A 19,100-nucleotide genomic window follows, 5' to 3' on the forward strand; every position below is an offset into this window, starting at 1 on the left:
CCCAAATCCTTCCTTAAGTGAAGTCTCAGTCTCTATTCTGGTTTCCTGTCACCTTTTGCTATGATAATGGGACAGACAGTACTAACACTCTGCAGAGTAAACACACACACACTACACCCTCAATCTCTAACTTTCATTTCCAGCAGGACAGGAAGTGCCTGCTCAGCTCTAGGGACACAGGAAGGGTGGGAACAGCCTCAATGTGGGAATTGCAACGGAGACTGGAAGCACAGCAGCCACATGCAGTAAATAAATGAATAAAGGTATCTCTCAGTGATACCATATTTTTTTTTAAGTCCCTTTTCTGCCCTTAGACATTCTCATTCATTATATGCCAAGTTACCCTTGCCATTTAGGCCCTTAGTTGATGTCTCCTCCCTTAGCCTAACAATGTGGTACAAAAACCTTAATTTTTTAGGCCTGATTAATAATGGATTTATAATGGCAGTCAACCTAATTTTATTTTTTTGAAATTCCGATATTCGCAGTGTGTTGTGTTCTACTGCATTCCTTAATGCTCAATGATATCTTAGAATTTAAAATAGTTCAAACCACAAGTTTGAAAGAGAACAGACATGAGTTCAAATGCTGACACCATTCTTAGTTACTGTTTATGTGACTTCAGGCCAAGTTACTTAATATCTCTAATCCACTAATTTGCAAAACGGAGTTAATACCTACTTCATTAGCCTTTGGAATCAAATCTAAGTTCTGGTTCAGTCCGGTTACTCACAAGCTGAGTGACACTGGGAAAATTACCTCAGATGTCTGAACCTTACTTTTCTCATCTATATAATAAATAAATAGAATCTAATTCCTAAAATTGTAATGAAATGAAATAAGGCAATGCATATAAAGCCCTTAGGAAGGTGCCTGGCATTTGGTAAACACTCAATAGACGTCAGCTCCACTAGGATTGATGACCGTCTCCCAGTGTGTGCCCCTCTGGGTACTGTATAACCTAGATCTGATGATCTCAAGTGAACATTTCCAAAAACTAGTATCTAAGTTACATTCAAAAGATTATACTAGGACTAGGCAAGCTAAACTATATAACTGGAAATACTGGATAAGAAGTTTCAGGAATTAATCCAATTTCTTCTCTTTCTCTACCTTCTGTAAGCAAACAATCTGATTATCTGGAAATTCTTTTCATAATTTTCAATCTCCTGGAAATTAGTAGAACATCTCTTATCTCTAGAAAAAAGGAAACAAAATAATACAGAATCAAAGTGCACTAGATACAAGACACCCCAGCTCCCATTTCTGTGGAGTCCTACTACTCTAAGAAATAGAAATAGATCTAGATAAAAAAGTAGGATTTTCATGCATCCTAAGCTTTAACACCATTTCTCTACCCCAAAAGTAGACAGTATCTGATAGGATGGAGATAAAGAAGAATCCAATTAAATAAATACTATTTTATATGAACTAATACTAAAACCTAGGTTTTTATAGTCTAATAAGTTTAGGGCCGCACAAGTAAAATGACCCGATTTGTGATGCCAAAGGTTAATTATGTCAAAGAGCATCAACAAGACTGAAAACTACATCCTTTACTCTGGTAAGTATATTTTTAAAAGGGGTTATGGAATTTCGTGGAGGTGATGGAGACGGTAATGGAGTTCTGTGGTGAGATTCAGGAGGTATACGAGAGGAGGAAGAATCCTATTTCTCCCATTGTGTTTACTTTGACTCCATCCCCCCCATCTGCTTTGTCCATTATATTGCCACATTTTTCTAGATTTAGTCAATGCCTCTCAAATTCTTGGTTCTCATGGGCCCAGCACCCAAGAGTTGTTTTGAGGGAAAAAGTAAAATAAGAGTTATTTGGAACTTGTCTTGGAAAGAGACATTTGTACCTCAGATTCAATATAGACTGGTTTGTGATTTCTCCAGAAAAACAACACTTTTAAATAAGTGCCTCAGGTAAAGGAGTTGGGGCTAGATCAACCTTGATCTCTATGTTGAAAGATGTCTGCAGTTCCATTATAGTTGTCGGCGAGGGTGGCTGTGTGTGTATCTGGGGCTAGTTGCTGGCGGTGAGGGTAAATGAGCTAGAACCTCTCTAGTCTGTAGAAAGATGCTTTCGGGAAGCTCACTTTGAGGGCGGCGGGCAGCTCTGGAAGGGCGCGTCTCCCGGCGCCTGCGCCCACGTGGCCTTCGGGGCGGCGCGGTGGCCGGTGTTGGATCGTCTCGCAGGGCCGCCGTGGGCCGAAGCTCATGATCCGCGTGTGTGTGCGTCCGGGAGGGCCGCCGCCGTCTCGAGAGCCTAGGTCCTCGAAGGCCGGGCCCCCGTTACCCGGGCCCGTCGCGGGGACTGCGCAGCCCCGAGAGAACTGGATGGCAGACTCGCTGCTGAGCGTACCAGGAACAGCATCCCACCCTGAGGTTGCAAATTAGTGAAGGGTTGCCAGTGTGTCATCACCAACAGCTGAGTATTGGGGTGAGGCGCCATGGCCTGCTATGAGGGGTGCCTTAATTCATTCCCCCATGTTTTGAGTGCTGAAGAATGGTGATCAGCAGTACAGAATCTTAAAGCTACTGGCGGCGGCAGCTCAGCCCAAGCAAAGGTTATTTTCGCAGACAATGGTCAGCCACGCTGTGGTAGGGGCAGAATTTGAAGTCCCAAGGACCGGTGGCCACCATTAATTTGGACTCTCAAAACCTCGCTTTCAACATTTGATGTAGAAACACGCTCACCTTGTGTTGAGTATCAGAGGGGTTGTTCTTAGCAACCTTTTCCTGGGACAGGCACATTTGGTGTCGTTAAGTTCATGAGTTTTCTAGTATTGTCCCTTGCCCAAAAGGAGATTCTGTACTTTTTATTTAATACTGTATAAATTTGTTATCTTTAAGCTGGGGACTTATTTCTTGCTGAAATATTTCCATGCAGTTACCATAAACTAATACTGTAATAAAGGATGGGGAAAAAAAAAAAAAAAAGATGTCTGCATGCCACTATTGGCCCCTCCACATCAGGGTGCAGGACTCAGAAGGATGTATTACCTGCAGAGGTGCTAGACCCTAGACAGACAGCTGACTGCAGCCAGGCGGATGTGCCCCATGTGTCTGAAAGCAGGAAAGAGGGCCAGTTTGCTAGCGGAGCTCTGAATGTGGTTCAGACACTTAAACAAGGTATGTTAGGGCCAAAAATGCTTTCTTTTCCAGCTATTAATATTCTCCCTGGATTATCTTTCTACCTGCTGATTAACTTTTGTGCCCAAAAGACCAGGCAATGGAAACAGACCAAAAACTTGAATTTATTTCATGGTAAAGAGATGAGGGTAATGTCTTAGGAAGAAGTGGGAAAAAGAGTTTATTTAACTCTTAAGGAAAACTTAAGGAGTTGCATCAAACAACAAAGAAAAGCTTAGCCCTGCTCCCTTCTGATGTGGGATGGAATGAAAAAAATTGATCTAAAACTAGAAATTGGGTAAATTTGGCCTCTCAACTCCTTGACTTAACTCACTGGAAAACAGGGAAAAAGACAACTCTGAAGAATTATTTATCTCACACCCTGGATATCAGTGCTAATAGTATGCTCTCCTCTCCTCTAGCACCAGATACTTCCAGCCAAAAATTACTACAAGGAATATTCTAACAAAATTTTCAAGTAGACTTTTCCTTTGCCAGACCCTCGAGAAATACAGGAATCAAATCATGTAGAATCACTGGGCCAGAAAATTAGCATAATGTAGAAAGAATAGACTAGATTCTATGAATACCCAGAAAGGACTGCATTGATTATATGGTAATATTATATTTTCTAAACGTATGTTTCCTTCACACCTCAGACGTTAATTTTACTTGGCCTCAGCTATCCCTAAAATATAACTCAGATAATCCCAATAGGGCCCACAACTGAATTCAACAATTAGGCTGAACCAAATGAAATGGTTGTGTCTATAGGTTAAATATGAATCTTTTCCAATAGTCAAATATTGGCAATTTCATATGGTTAAATCTATCACTGCAAAAAGTGTGAGACTGTGGGGATGATGAGTCAGAATACTGATTAATTGGGTAGTTCCTTTCCTTTGTCCTCTCTCATTTTCAGATAAAAAAAAACCAGAGAGGTAAACTCACTTGCACAAGGTCATGGGGGTCAAATAACGGCATAACTCACACCAGAATCCAGACTCTCAATTCAACATCCTTTCCACATCCATCTGATATGTCTATAAAATTAAAAATTCTACTGTATATTTTTGGGTCAGAAATAATAAAGGAATAATCCTAAGATTCCAGAGGTAAAAGTTCAACTCTTTTCCTTTATGTCAGGTAGGAGTGATACCCTGATATTTTGGCCTATTCTTAAATTGCACAATGGGATGATATTTCTAGGGATAAAATTACAATGCAAACAACAGGAAGATTTGTTGAAAACTATAGTTGTTGGGAAGTGTTGCTAATTAAATGTGCAAGATTCTACCTGAGTCCTGATTCACTATATATTTAGAAGGTAATTTGCTTGAATTCTGCTTTCCATCGGGGATAATTTGTACCATATCCTGAAACTCTCAGATGAAACATAAGATTTGAATATAAGAAATAGTTTCTAAAATATCAATATACAGAGCCAGCCCCAATGGCCTAGTGATTAAGTTTGGCACTGTCTACTTTGGTGGCCCTACATTGGTTCCTGGGCGTGGACCTATACTGCTTGACCGTCAGTGGCCATCCTGTGACAGCGGCTCACATACAAAATAGAGGAAGACTAGCAACAGATGTTAGCTCAGGGGAAATCTTCCTCAGCAAAAAAATAAATAAATAAAACAAAATAAAATATCAATATACATTATTTATAAGGCCACTGGTCACTAGCAGGATTTACCTGAAGCATAATTTTTTTTTAAATAATTTTATTTATTTTTTTCCCCCAAAGCCCCAGTAGATAGTTGTATGTCATACCTGCACGTCCTTCTAGTTGCTGTATGTGGGATGCGGCCTCAGCATGGCTGGAGAAGCAGTGTGTCAGTGTGCACCCAGGATCCAAACCCGGGCCGCCAGCAGCGGAGCACGTGCACTTAACCACTAAGCCACGGGGCTGGCCCCCAGAAGCATAATTTTGATGAGGACAGGGACTGTGCCTATTTTGTGTACACTATTATATCCCTAGCATTTAACAATTACCTGGCTTAATTTAAAATTAAAAAATATTTGTTCAGGGGCCTGCCTCATGGCTTAGCGGTTAAGAGCGCGTGCTCCGCTGCTGGCAGCCCGCGTTTGGATCCCGGGTGCGCACCGACGCACTGCTTCTCCGGCCATGCTGAGGCCGCGTCCCACAAACAGCAACTAGAAGGACGTGCAACTATGACATACAACTATCTACTGGGGTTTTGGGGGGAAAATAAATAAATAAATATAATTATAAAAAAAAATATTTGTTCAATGAATGAATGGAATATCTCAATACTAAATTTACATCTGAAAAGATATTACTCATTAGAAATGCTGAAAATAGTGTTGATAGTGATAGAATGGCACATTAGAACATCTACGACCTTTTTCCTTTTGTATTTACAACATATACTATTTTCCTCTTATGGCTTATTTTTGTGTCATTAGGAAGTCAGAGAGCTTGAATTTACTTGTGTCTCTCCTCTGTGTGATACATAAAACTATACTCCTATTATCACATTAAAAAGACACCATCTCAAAAGGTCCATTATAAATTTGCACTACCATAGCATTTTGTACAAAACTTTTATAAGCTTTTACTCTGCTTGACTGTCCCACTTCTTGCACCCAAATTGTGAGCTCCTAGGAAGCAGGCACCAACTTTACTTATCTTTTTATCTTTGGCACCTAAACATAATTTGTGCTCAAGAATGTCAGCTGAAAGAATACAATTTTCCTTCCTTTTAACTATCTCCAATGGGAAAGTGAATTCCCAATGACTATTAAGAGAACACTGCCACCTCCTGGATAATATAGGTTGTGCATCCATTAGCAAATACCAGGAAAACAAAGTATAGAATCTGTACACAGGTAGATCAGAAGTTTGAAATTTAAACCCAGCTCTACCATCTGCTCTGTTAAACTGGAAAATCTCAATTTTTTAAAGATTTTTTTTTTAATTTATTTTTTTGTGAGGAAGATCAGCCCTGAGCTAACATCCAATGCCAATCTTCCTCTTTTTGCCGAGGAGGACTGGCCCTGGGCTAACATCCGTGCCCATCTTCCCCTACTTTATATGGGACGCCGCCACAGCATGACTTTGACAAGCGGTGCATCAGTGCACGCCCAGGATCCAAACCTGAGAACCCTCAGGCCGCCGAAGGGGAGAGTGCGCACTTAACCGCTGTACCACCGGGCCGGCCCCCAGAAAAATCTCAATTTTTTAAAACATCAATTTCTCCTTCTACACAATGGGCACAGTATCTGTCCCATTTCTCAGGGATTATCATGACAGTCAAATCAGATAATGACTGTAAAAGTACTTTGTCGGTTATAAAGCATTTTACAAGTATGAGATGTATTTTTTCACCCATACATGATATTTACTACACCATGTTGGGTATAACAAATCCATCCTTTTTTTTTTTCAAATTGAATATTTTATTAACATGGTAGTTGTCTTAACAAATCCATCTTACTCCTTACCACAAATCTAAATAAATAACTTGCAGCTTGAGGGTCAGAGCCAACTCATTAAATTTTAGATAGCGAATGGCAAATTTCTTTCTTTATATGTTAATGTAGGCTCACTATCATCAACTTATTAAAATGTGTTGTTGAACATAAAAATATGCTAAAATTAAAACTACATGGATGGGGCTGGGCCAGTGGCGCAGCAGTTAGGTTCACGAGTTCCGCTTCGGCAGCCCGGGGTTTGCCAGCTCAGATCCCCGGCACGGACCTAGTCACTGCTCATTAAGCCATGCTGAGGCACTGTCCCACACAGAAGAACTAGAAGGACCTACAACTAGGATATACTACTATGTACAGGGGCTTTGGAGAGAAAAAAGAAAAAGAGGAAGATTGGCAACAGATGTTAGCTCAGGGCCAATCTTCCTCAAAAAAAAAAAAAAAACTATATGGAGATAGCATTTCTCCCTACCAGACTGGCAAAAATCCAGGCTTGACAACAAACTGTTGGAGACACCATGGTAAAAAGGCACTTTCATATATTGTTTATGGAAACGCAAAACAGCATATCTCCTTTCACACTATCTGGCAAAATTACATGTGATTTTATCCCTTAACCTAACAGTTCTACTTCTAGGAATAGATCTCAAAGATACAATGGCAAAAATAAGACAATATGCACATGGTATATTCATAGCAGTAAACAAGGAAGCTATCAAAAAGCACTAGGGTTGTTTTACTGCACACCTCAAATTCAGGATCTTAAAATGAGATGTGATTTTTTATTGAGTATCTTTAGAAAGGTAACAGCAAAATCATAAAATTAAGAGCCAGCCCTGATGGCCTAGTGGTTAAAGTTTGGCACTCTCACCGCTTCGGCAGCCCAGGTTCGGATCCCGGTCCCAGAACCATACCACTCATCTGTCAGTAGCCATGCTGTGGTGGTGGGTCATGTATAAGAAATAGAATGACTTACAACTAGAACACACAACTATGTACTGGGGCTTTTGGGAGGGGAAAAAAAAAAAAGAGGAAGATTGGCAACGGATCTTAGCGCAGGGCGAATCTTCCCTAGCAAAATAGATTAATAATAATTCACAAAATTAAGATTGATGTGCATTGTGAGCCACATCTAAAACCAGGTATAAATATAAAAATTTTATTTCCTGCTTTAATTTCAGAAGAATTACTGTATAGAAAAGCTCTTAGGTAAATGTTTTATAAATTACTGTTTCTCATTTTCAGCCATACCCTAATGATTCTAGCAAGCTAATGTCCTGTCTTCTTAGACACACATCAAACCTAGCACACATTAAAAATCTTATAAAGTCCTAGATAGTTTTCATTTAATTATTCATTGGTGAAACATTTATTTTCCTTTTGTAACAAGTGTGAAGTTTTTTGATTGTTAATAAAAGAATCTGTCAACTACAAAAAAAGAAAACTGCTGGGGTTGTGTTAAAAGGATTCAAGAGTCACCTTGAGGGGACTCAGACTGTCCAAAGATGGGACAATGTGAACATCAATTGACAAGAATGTAAACACATCAAAGTTATTAAAATTCATAAATTCATAACAATTTTTAAAAACTCTGATCACCTTTAGAGGATATCATGGAACCAACTTATTATTCTGAAAATTAGCAAGTAAAGAGAAACAAATCAAATAAATAGCCTACCTTTTCTGTATGAACTGCATCTCTGAATAATCAAACAGTTGATGAAGCAAAGTCTTTCTTTAAAGAAGAATTCAAAATAATAAAGAAATAAGAAACGATAGAATAGCACCACTTTGCAAAACCCCTAGTGAAACAGTTGATCTAGGCAATGATTATCAAAGGTTGCTAAAACCATTAGGTTAAAAATGAATTGCACATCATAGAAAAAAACTATATAAAATTATCCCTTATGAATATAGATGTAAAAAACTTTAACAAAATATTAGCAAACTCAGTTCAGAAACATATAAAAAGGGTTTATACACAATGACCAATTGGGATTTATTCCAGGAACACAAGGCTGGTTAAACGTTCAAAAATCAAGTAATTTAATATGGCATATTAATAGAGCAAAGGACAAAATCTACATAATCATCTCAATAGATGCAGAACAAGCATTTGATGAAATCTAATACCCATTCGTGATAAAATCTCTCAACTAACTAATAATAGAAGAGAATTTCCTCAATTTGATAGATGAAGAACAGTTATCTGAAACTGTTCAGTTAGGGTGTTCAGTTAGCTGAAAACCCTACAGCTACCATCATACTTAATGCTGAAAGATGGAATGCATTCCCCCTAAAATCAGGAACAAGGCAAGGCTATCTGCTCTCAGCACTTCTATTCAACATTATGCTGGAAGTTCTAGACAATGCACTAAGAAAAAGCAAACAAACAAACAACAATAACAAAACCAAATAGCTTAAAGACATCCAGATTGGAAAGGAAAAAGTAAAATTGTCTTTATTCACAAACAACATGATTATCTATGTAGAAAACTCTAAGGAACTCACAATAAAACTACTAGAATTAATAAGTGAGTCTAGTGAGATCATAGGATACAAAATCAAAATACAAAAATCAACTGTATTTCTTTTTTTTATTTGCCATTTTATTTATTTATTTTATTTATTTTTGTTTGTTTTTATTTCTTTCTTTCTTTTGTTTTCTTTGTGATGAAGATTGGCCCTGAGCTAACATCCGTTGCCAATCCTCCTCTTTTTGCTGAGGAAGATTGGGCCTGGGGTAACGTCTGTGCCCATCTTCCTCTACTTTATACGGAACGCTGCCATACCACGGCTTGACAAGCGTGTGTTGGTCCGCACCCGGGATCCGAACCTGCGAACCCCAGGCCACCAAAGCGGAGCACGCAAACTTAACTGCTACCCCACCAGGCAGGCCCTCAACTGTATTTCTAAACACCAGCAATAAACAGATTAAAATGAAATTAAGAAAACAATTCCATTCATCATAGTACCAAAAAGTATTAAATATTTAGGAATAAATTTAACAAAACAAACAAAATTTATGCACTCAAAATTATAAAACATTGCTGAGAGAAATTAAAGAAATAATTGTTAAGACGGTAATTTTCCCCAAATTGATATACAGTTTCAATGCAATTCCTATCAAAATCTTAGCAGGCTTTTTTGTAGAAGTTGACAAGTTGATGAAAATGCAAAGGACCTAGGAGAACCAAAACCATTTCGAAAAAGAACAAAGTTGAAAGATTTATATTAATTGAATTCAAAACTTACTATAAAGCTAAAGTAATCAAGAGACTATTAGTGTAAAGATATGAATATAGATCAACGGAACAGAATTGAGAGACCAGAAAGAAACCTTTATATTACGGTCAATTAATTTTCAAGGAAGGTACTAAGACAATACAATGAGGAAAGAATTTTTCCACAAATAGTGCTGGGATACTTGGATATCCACATGCAAAAAAATAAATAAACTTAGACCCTTACCTCATACCATACACAAAAATTAATTGAAAATGGATCACAGAATTAAACGTAAATGCTACAACTAGAGTCTTCTAAAAGAAAACACTGGAGAAAATCTTTATGACTCTGGGCCAGTAGAGTTCTTAGACATAACACCAAAAGCATGAGCCATAAAAGAAAAATAGGATAAATTGGACATTAAAATTTAAAACTTTTGACTTTCAAAAGATACCATTAAGAAAACGAAAAAACAAGCTACTGGCTGGAAGAAAATATTGCAAATCACATATCTGATAAAAGATCTGTATCTAGGGGCCGGCCCAGTGGCACAAGCGGTTAAGTGCGCGTGCTCCGCTGCGATGGCCCGGGGTTTGCTGGTTTGGAGCCCAGGTATACACGGATGCACCACTTGTCAGGCCACGCTGTGGCAGCGTCCCATATAAAGTAGAGGAAGATGGGCATGGATGTTAGCCCAGGGCCAGTCTTCCTCAGCAAAAAGAGGAGGATTGGCAGATGTTAGCTCAGGGCCGATCTTCCTCACGAAAAAAAAAAAAAGACCTGTATCTAGAATATATAAAGAACTCTTACAACGCAATAATATGACAATAGCCGAATTAAAAAATGGGTAAGAGTTGAATAGACATTTCACCAAAGACATCCAAAACCCTAATAAACACATGAAAAGGTGCTCAGAATCATTAAGCATTAGGGAAATGCAAATTAAAACCACATTGAGATACTATTATACACCTATTAGAATGGCTATAATAAAAAGACAGACAATAACAAGTAGTGATGAGGATGTAGAGAAACTAGACCCCTCATACATTGCTGGTGGGAATGTAAAATGGTACAGCCACTTTGGAAAACAGTTCGGCAGTTTTTTAAAAGTTAATCACATTTTTACCATATAGCTTTATACAAAGCTTTGCTATCCTGGAGGGAAGTCCAGCCCCTTCATCATTCTTCTTCAAAATTATCTCGGCTTCTCTTGGCTGTTCTGTCTTCCACAAAAATTTTAGGATTTATGCAAATTCTGTGCAAACCCTGTGGAGATTTTGACTGGAATTGTGTTAAACTTATAAATTACTTTGAGGAGAGCTTCTATCTTTTTTTAATACTGTTTCCCTCCATTGAACATGGTGTATTAGTTATCTATTGCTGCACATTAATACTACTGCAAACTTAGTGGTGTACAACAACACATACTGATTATCTCACAGTTTCTATGGGTCAGATGTCTGGGCATGGCTTAGCTAGGCGGCCAAGTGTTGGGCAGGGCTGAGTTCGCATCTGAGGCTCAAGTTGGGAAGGATCCTCTTCTGTGACACGATTTTTGGAAGTATTCAATTCCTGGCAAGCTGTTTGACTAAGGGCCTCAGTTTCTTGCTAGGTGTTGGCTGGGGGCTCTCTTCAACTCCTTGCTATGTGGCCCTCTCCTTAGAGCAGCTCACAATATGGCAGCTTGCTTCTTGAAAGCCAAGGAGGGAGAGTCACCTTTGCCATATTCTGTTTGTTAGAAGCAAATCACAGGTCCCATTCACACTCCAGAGGAAGCGATTAGTCAAGTGCATGAACACCAGGAGGATCATGGGAGCCAGCCTAGAGTTTGCAATATATGGTATACCTCTCCATTTAATAATTTCTCCATAAAATTCTTATGCATCCTATATTAGGTTTATTCATATGCACTTCTCAGTTTTTAACGCTATCACAACCAGGCATAATTATTACTTCAATATAGGAACGCCACTGAATTTTGAATACTGATCTTTTATCTAGCAATCTTGTTGAACTCTCCTATTGGCCCCAACAATTCACCTGTAGATTCACTTGGATTTTCCTCTTAAATATCATTTGTGAATAATGACAGTTTTGTTTCTTTTCTTGTAATCCTTATACCATTTATTTCTTTTTGTCTTATTGGACAATAAGACCTCCAATAAAATATTTAACAGAAGTTGTGATACCAGGCCTATTCCCTGATAAATCAGGTTTATCAGGATGTTCCTTTTCTTGTCTAGTTTGCTAAGAGCTTTGAAGATGAAGGGGTATTTTACCCAATACTTTTTCTGCAATGACCAGGAGGATCAAATAGATTTTCTCTCTTATCTGTTGATGTGGTAAATTTTACGCATATATTCTAAAGTTAAACCATTCTAGCATCCTTGGGATAAATACTACTTGGTCATGAAATATCTATTCTATGACTTTTGCACTTATGTCTTTATAATTTATTTTTCTTATACCGTCCTTGTGTGGTTTTGGTTTTCAAGTCTATACTAACTTAACAAAACAAGTTAGTCTTCCTTCTTTTTCTATTTCTTGGAACAAAGTACATAAGATTAGGATTATCTGTTCTTTGAAAGTTTCACAGCACCCCTACATAAAACTGGTGTTTTTTTTCTGTATAAATATTTAAACTACAAAACTTCTAATCTCAGCAGGTTCTCAAATATTTCCCAACACTCCTGTAAGACTCTAGTTAGTGCCCTCTCTCAATCTCCACAACAGCTATTCTAAATATTTACCATTCTCAAGCTTTCTACGTCACTATTTCTCCTTATGTTCTTAGCATATAATATTCATCTGCTACCTTCAACCTTTTCATCTCTACTGGCTTCCCTCCTCAGCACTGATATGATGTTGATTTTTTTTACAAAGACGAAACAAAAATACACATACACCCAAAAGAAACAAAAGCCCCTTCCTTGAACTCTAGGTTCTTCTCTATTCTTGTTCTTTTAATTTTCCCCATAGTCAAGAGTAATCTACATTTGCTGACTAAGTATCCTCATCTCTCATTCATTTTTTTCCCCATCCATTTTTTACTCCAAGTTATATTAGAGGTGGGAAATCATTAGTAGGTTATATAAAAATACAACATAACCAGATTTGCATTTCTGAAAGATCACCTGCAGCTACACTGTAAAGAAAAGATTGGAAGTGACTGAAACTGATGGGAGGGAGACCTAAATTAAGAAGTTTAACTAGGATAGTAGCAATGGGAATGGGGAGAAGTAGATGGATTTGAGACATATTATAGGATGTGAAGGATGAGGAAATCAAAGATTACATGTGAGTTTCCAGGGGAATAATGGATTTTGATGATATTCATTGAATAGAATATACAAATTAAGAAATCTGACTACATAAAGATAAAAATTTCCTATATAACAAAAACCACAAAAGGAAAACCAAATGTCAAATCAAACTGGGAGGTGGGAGCAAATATACGCAACTCATCTCACAACAGACTAATTTCCAAAATATATGAAGCATTTCTACAAATCAATATCAAAACTCTAATATTCAAGAAAAAAATGGGAAAATACATGAATAATTCATAAAAAGGAAACAAATGGTTCTTAAAAATAAAAAAAGATACTCATCCTCATTCAGAATTTTTAAAAAGTAAAATAAAAACAATTACTGAGTTACCATTTCACACCTACTGGAATGGCAAACATTAAAAATAAGTGATAATTGGGGGCTGGCCCAGTGGCATAGTGGTTGGGTGTGCACTCTGCTTTGGCGGCCCAGGGTTCGCTGGTTCAGATCCTGGGTGTGGACCTACACACCACTCATCAAGCCATGCTGAGGCGGCGTCCCACATAGAAGAACTAGAAGGACCTACAACTAGGATATACAACTATGTACTGGGGCTTTGGGCAGGAAAAAAAGAAAGAAAAGAAGAAGACCGGCAACAGATGTTAGCTCAGGGCCAATCTTTCTCAAAAAAAAAAAAAGTGATAATGAATGAGGTGAGGGCAGAAAAACAAGTACTCTCCTATGCCGCTGGTGAGACTGTAAGATGGCAAGACCAATGGAGGGCAATTTGGCAACATCTATCAAAATTACAAATGTATACACCTTTTGACTTAGCAATTCTATTTCTAGGAATTTACCCTACAGTTATATTTGCAAATTTGCAAAATGACAAGATATGTAATCTTATTCACTACAGCATTGTAATAGCTAGGGTAACTGTAAAATACATTCTCCACATTGGGAAACTTTTGTAAGAGAAAGAGGGAATGATTAATATTTAAGCTGGGACAACTGTCCTAGTCCCAAGCAAACCAGGAAATATGGTCACTCTAATAATAACAAAAAATGGAAAATAATATAAATATTCACCAATAGGGAACTTTTAAAATAATAATGATACATCTAGACAATGGAATACTATATAGCCATAAAAGAAAGCACATTAGGTACTATACTGATTTGGAAGGTTTTCCAAGATGTATAGTAAAAATAATTTTTTAAATGAAAAATACAAAACAGTGCTTATAGTATGCTATTATTTGTGTAAAAAAGGAAAAAATATAACTGCTTAGATATAAATAAAATATATCTGGAAGGATATATACAAAACGAATAAGAATGTTTGCTTTTGGGAAGGGAAAGTGGGTAGCTAGCAAACAGAAACAGGTGGGTGACTTCACTATATGCCCTTTTGTACTTCATGAATTTTAAACAAGATGAATAAATAAAATTGTAAAAGAAAATGGTCCTAGTAATGAGTTGGCTAAGTTTTATGACCTATATTTTTCCCATTTGAGCTTATATGCTGAATAATAAAAATTCTGTTAAACATTGTGAAACTATAGAGTTCCAAAAATTGTTTTAAAATCATTTTAATTCTGCTATAAATACAGGAAGAGAATTATGCAAAACTAAGATAATACTTCAGAAAAATTTGAAATCTAAGTACCAGTATTGTTAGTAACTATTACAGAAAATGTACATGTAGTATTACTTTTTTACAATTTCTATATTTAATAATTCTCATAAGACAGGAATTATATTAGTAATGATTTTCATAGATCATAAATTTATTTGGCACCTTCTGTAGTTTTTACCATTATTTTTCATCTAATTAAACTCAACTGGAATAATAAATGTAAATAAATGAGTAAATATACTTAGCATTGAAAATCTCTTAAGTGGTAGTTACTGTATACGTTACCTGATAATCTAAAATTGTTTTATCTAAAAATTTTCCAAAGATCAGAGAGCTGTAACAACAGCTTGTAGAAAATTGACAGGCAGAAGTGGATTATGTAAAAAATTTCAAATTACATACGATCTTGAGAAATTATGGCTTATGGAATGTTTAAGTAGATAAGTGTGGTTAAAAATTAATTTTACTTAGTCTTTTAGAGAATGGTTTTGTTCACTATTTGGTAATACAAGATTCTGAAAATATATTTCATATTCTTGAGGTTAAAAAAACCAAGTATTGGGCCCGCCCGGTGGCACAAGCGGTTAAGTGCATGCACTCCGCTGCGGCGGCCCAGGGTTCGATGGTTTGGATCCTGGGCGCGCACCGACACACCACTTGTCAAGCCATGCTGTGGCGGTGTCCCATATAAAGTGGAGGAAGATGGGCACGGATGTTTGCCCAGGGCCAGTCTTTCTCGGCAAAAAAAGAAGAGGATTGGCAGATGTTAGCACAGGGCTGATCTCCTCACACACACACACAAAAAACCAAGTATTAAAATGCTATCAACTACACTCTGAAGGTTTTTTCTTTTTGTTGTTTCAAATTCTTCCAAATTAGCTTTAGTCTACAAAGAGTTTTTTAAAATCTTGTTTAGGAATTCTGGCAAAATCTATATTCTCTCAGCATATTATGATTCAGACTTTCACAGCTATCAGAGAATTCAGATTAAAGCAGATATTTTTTGGGAAGATAGAGAAAATGTGTATTAGGCATCATAAATCTGACTGGTATAATGATATAATATGATTTTTTTTTTTTTTTTGTGAGGAGATCAGCCCTGTGCTAACATCCGCCAATCCTCCTCTTTTTTTGCCGAGGAAGACGGCCCTGCGCTAACATCCGTGCCCATCCTCCTCCACTTTATATGGGACGCCGCCACAGCATGGCTTGCCAAAGCAGTGCGTCGGTGCGTGCCCGGGATCCGAACCAGCGAACCCCGGGCCGCCGCAGCGGAGCGCGCGCACCCAACCACTTGCGCCACCGGGCCGGCCCCATGATTTTTTTTTTTTTTACATGCTTATCCTTATACTTTTTCAGTCCTATAAAATACGGTTTTGTATTGCTAAACCAAAGAGGAATCAGGAAAACACACTGGAATAGATCACAGATACATCGGAACTCATATGAAATTTCATTTACTCCATGAAGACCTAACATCAAGTTAAAACATGTACACCAGCAACATAGTGCTCTAGCCAGAATCTAAATCCTATTCAAATACATGTGCTTACTAATGATGTCTTAGCAATTTTTAAATATTTTAATCTATTTGATAGCCTTGATTAATATTATTTAAACTTTCAACTCCAATGAATCCCTTAAAGCCTATGAACCCAAGCAACACAATGGCAGCATCAGCTTAGTTTGACCAATATCAAGGAGAGAATGAGAAGTGAGGAGAAAGAAGTGGTAAGTGCAATGTACTCTTTCAAAAAACTTGGTGGTGGAAGGAATACAGATAAGTCAAAATATATCAATTATATCTCAATTAAAAAAACGAAAAAAGTAATATTGATGGAAAATCTGAATTGCATAAAACCGCTTAACTGAAATATATTTGAATTTAATCACACGCACAAAAAGAGAGTCAAAATGCAGTGGTTGTTTCTTAAGATGGCAGAGACTTGAGCATATTTAAATGCTAAAGGATAGAGTCATTAGAGAGGAAGAAGTTGAAAAATAGAACAAAGTAAGTGGAGAGATTAAACTCAGAGAGGAGGACGGATTCCTCTTCAATAGTATCTGGAGGGACAGATAGGGTTATAAGTGTAATGGCAGGACGTTGAGGGCTTCTGTGAAGCAGTGGGGTGGTAACTTTAACTGAAATAGAGAAGCTTTAAAAAAAGGTTGACTATGAAGTTGCCTTTAGGATGTAGCTGAATATTCTTACCAGTGTTCAAAACTCTTCATAATGCACTCCCCACCTACATCCTCAGCTTCACTGGTCCACACGTTCTCACACCCAACCAGACCTGCACTCCAACCAAACTGATCCAGAATCCCTCAAATGCTCCTCTCATGCTATGTTTGTTCTTGCAGAGCCCTCTGTCTGGAACACCTTTTTCCTCATCTCCCTGCGAACATTTCTCATCCTTTAAGAGTTGTCTCCCATCATCCAACATTCCTTAAGGTCCCTTCCCCTTTTACCTCAGCTGCCCTTTACCCTGAGCCCAGTTACATGCTCCTTCTTTTTTTGTTGTTTTCTGTTTTTGTTGTTGTTGTTGTTTTGGTTTTTTTTTTTTTTTGAGCAAGATTGCCCTTGAGCTAACATCTATTGCCAATCTTTCTCTTTTTTTTTTTGTCTTTTTTCTCCCCAAAGCCCCCAGTACATGGTTGTATATCCTAGTTGTAGGTCCTTCTAGTTCTTCTATGTGGGATGCCACCTCAGCACGGCTTGATGAGCAATGCATATGTTCGCACCCAGGATCCAAACCAGTGAAACCCGGGCCGCTGAAGCAGAATGTGAGAACTCAACCGCTGCGCCACCAGGCCAGTTCCCTCCCCTTCTTTATACTTCCTTCTGCATATCTCTTCATCTCAGAATTTTTCATTAAGAATTTTAAACAGTGGGGTCGGCCCCGTGGCATAGCAGTTAACTGTGCACGCTCTGCTGCTGGCGGCCCAGGTTCTGATCCCGGGTGTGCATCAACACACCGCTTGTTAGGCCATGCTGTGGTGGCATCCCATACAAAGTGGAGGAAGATGGGCACAGGTGTTAGCCCAAGGCCAGTCTTCCTCAGCAAAAAGAGGAGGATTGGCATGGATGTTAGCTCAGGGCTGATCTTCCTCACACACACACACTAAATAAATAAATAAATATAAAATCTTTAAAACAACAAAAAAAGAATTTTCAACACTGGCTTTCTTATTTCTACCAGTAGTCAGAAAGTTTTTTGGTTTTTTTCTGTTTTTAATTCCTGGATTCTCTAGCATGGGGCCTGGCACAGTGTAGGCCAATCAATAAATATTTGTTGAATGAATGGAAGATGATTATGTCAGTTTCCAGTACTTATATTTTACCCAGTAAAATACAAGAATATCTTTTACAAATGGAGAAACTAAGGCAGGAAGGAGTATGCACCAATAGTAACATTAGCATAACAAAGATTAATTTAAAAAAATAACTTCTGTGAAATAATCTTTTACTTGGACTAATTAACATCCTAGCCACAGTCTAAAAAGTAGAATAAATGAGACTCTCTAATCATAACAAATAAACATTCTGCAAACACAAACATCAAGTTTCCAACACTGTACCATAGAGGATTTAGCTTTTCTGATTTAAGGATTCAAAATTGTTAAGACCAATCCTCCACCATACACCACAAAACTCTGGCACAACCAGGGACTGACCTAAAAAGCCACTATTAGAGAGACATGAAACAGCTTTATTTCACTTATGAAAAGCCTCATTTCCAGTTGGTCATATCACAATTGGCTAATACTGTTGCACAGATTTAACTAGATGGGTCCTTTTCAAATCAGAAAAAAAAAAAAGGACCTGACATTGCCAAGCTTTAACAATTGGGACGATAAACTTGTTCTTCTTGAGTATCTTACACCTTAAACAATGCTGTGGGCCTCCCAAGTCATCAGTTCATGCTCCATCCTTATACAAAAGCAGCAATAATGCAGTGGAAAAAGAATCAGTCCCAAGGTCAAAGTGCAGTTGGGGGCTAGTTCTCTATGCAAAGAACCTCCCCTCTAGAGGTAGATTTTCTTCACTGCCCAACCAGGTCCTATTATTGGAGAGAACTGAGGAGAAAGGTAAAGAACTCATTACTGATTATAATAAAGCTAATTCAGAAAAGCAGGAGTAGAAAACAAAAGGAAGCAAATAACTTGTGGGTAATGTATAGAAGTTCCCTAATATATGGTATCTTTCTATTGACAGCTTGAAGAGCTACAGAGAAATAACATTCCTATGAAACAAGGATAAGATTACCCTATTATATTTGGAAAAACTAAGCTGGCTTGAGTTTATACTAATTATTAAGACCCAGAACTTTCTTAAGGAAGTCATGGGCAAAGCCATGCATGAGGC

At 37.7% G+C, this 19,100-nt stretch overlaps 1 protein-coding gene across 3 annotated transcripts in view; it reads right to left on the minus strand.

The window, feature by feature from the left end:
- The window catches only part of RBMS2 (RNA binding motif single stranded interacting protein 2), a 90,218-nt gene that overhangs the window by 69,861 nt on the left and 1,257 nt on the right, over positions 1-19,100 (minus strand). Inside the window, exon 2 of one of the 3 annotated variants that reach the window (XM_058557909.1) lies at positions 8,273-8,329. The exons of the other annotated variants lie outside the window; for them this stretch is intronic. The gene's annotated coding sequence lies outside the window, so the exon portion shown is untranslated. The remainder of the gene's footprint in view (positions 1-8,272; positions 8,330-19,100) is intronic. 3 annotated transcript variants of the gene reach the window in all.

The sequence above is a fragment of the Diceros bicornis genome, chromosome 17, assembly GCF_020826845.1.
Source record: "Diceros bicornis minor isolate mBicDic1 chromosome 17, mDicBic1.mat.cur, whole genome shotgun sequence".
Lineage (NCBI taxonomy): Eukaryota > Metazoa > Chordata > Mammalia > Perissodactyla > Rhinocerotidae > Diceros > Diceros bicornis.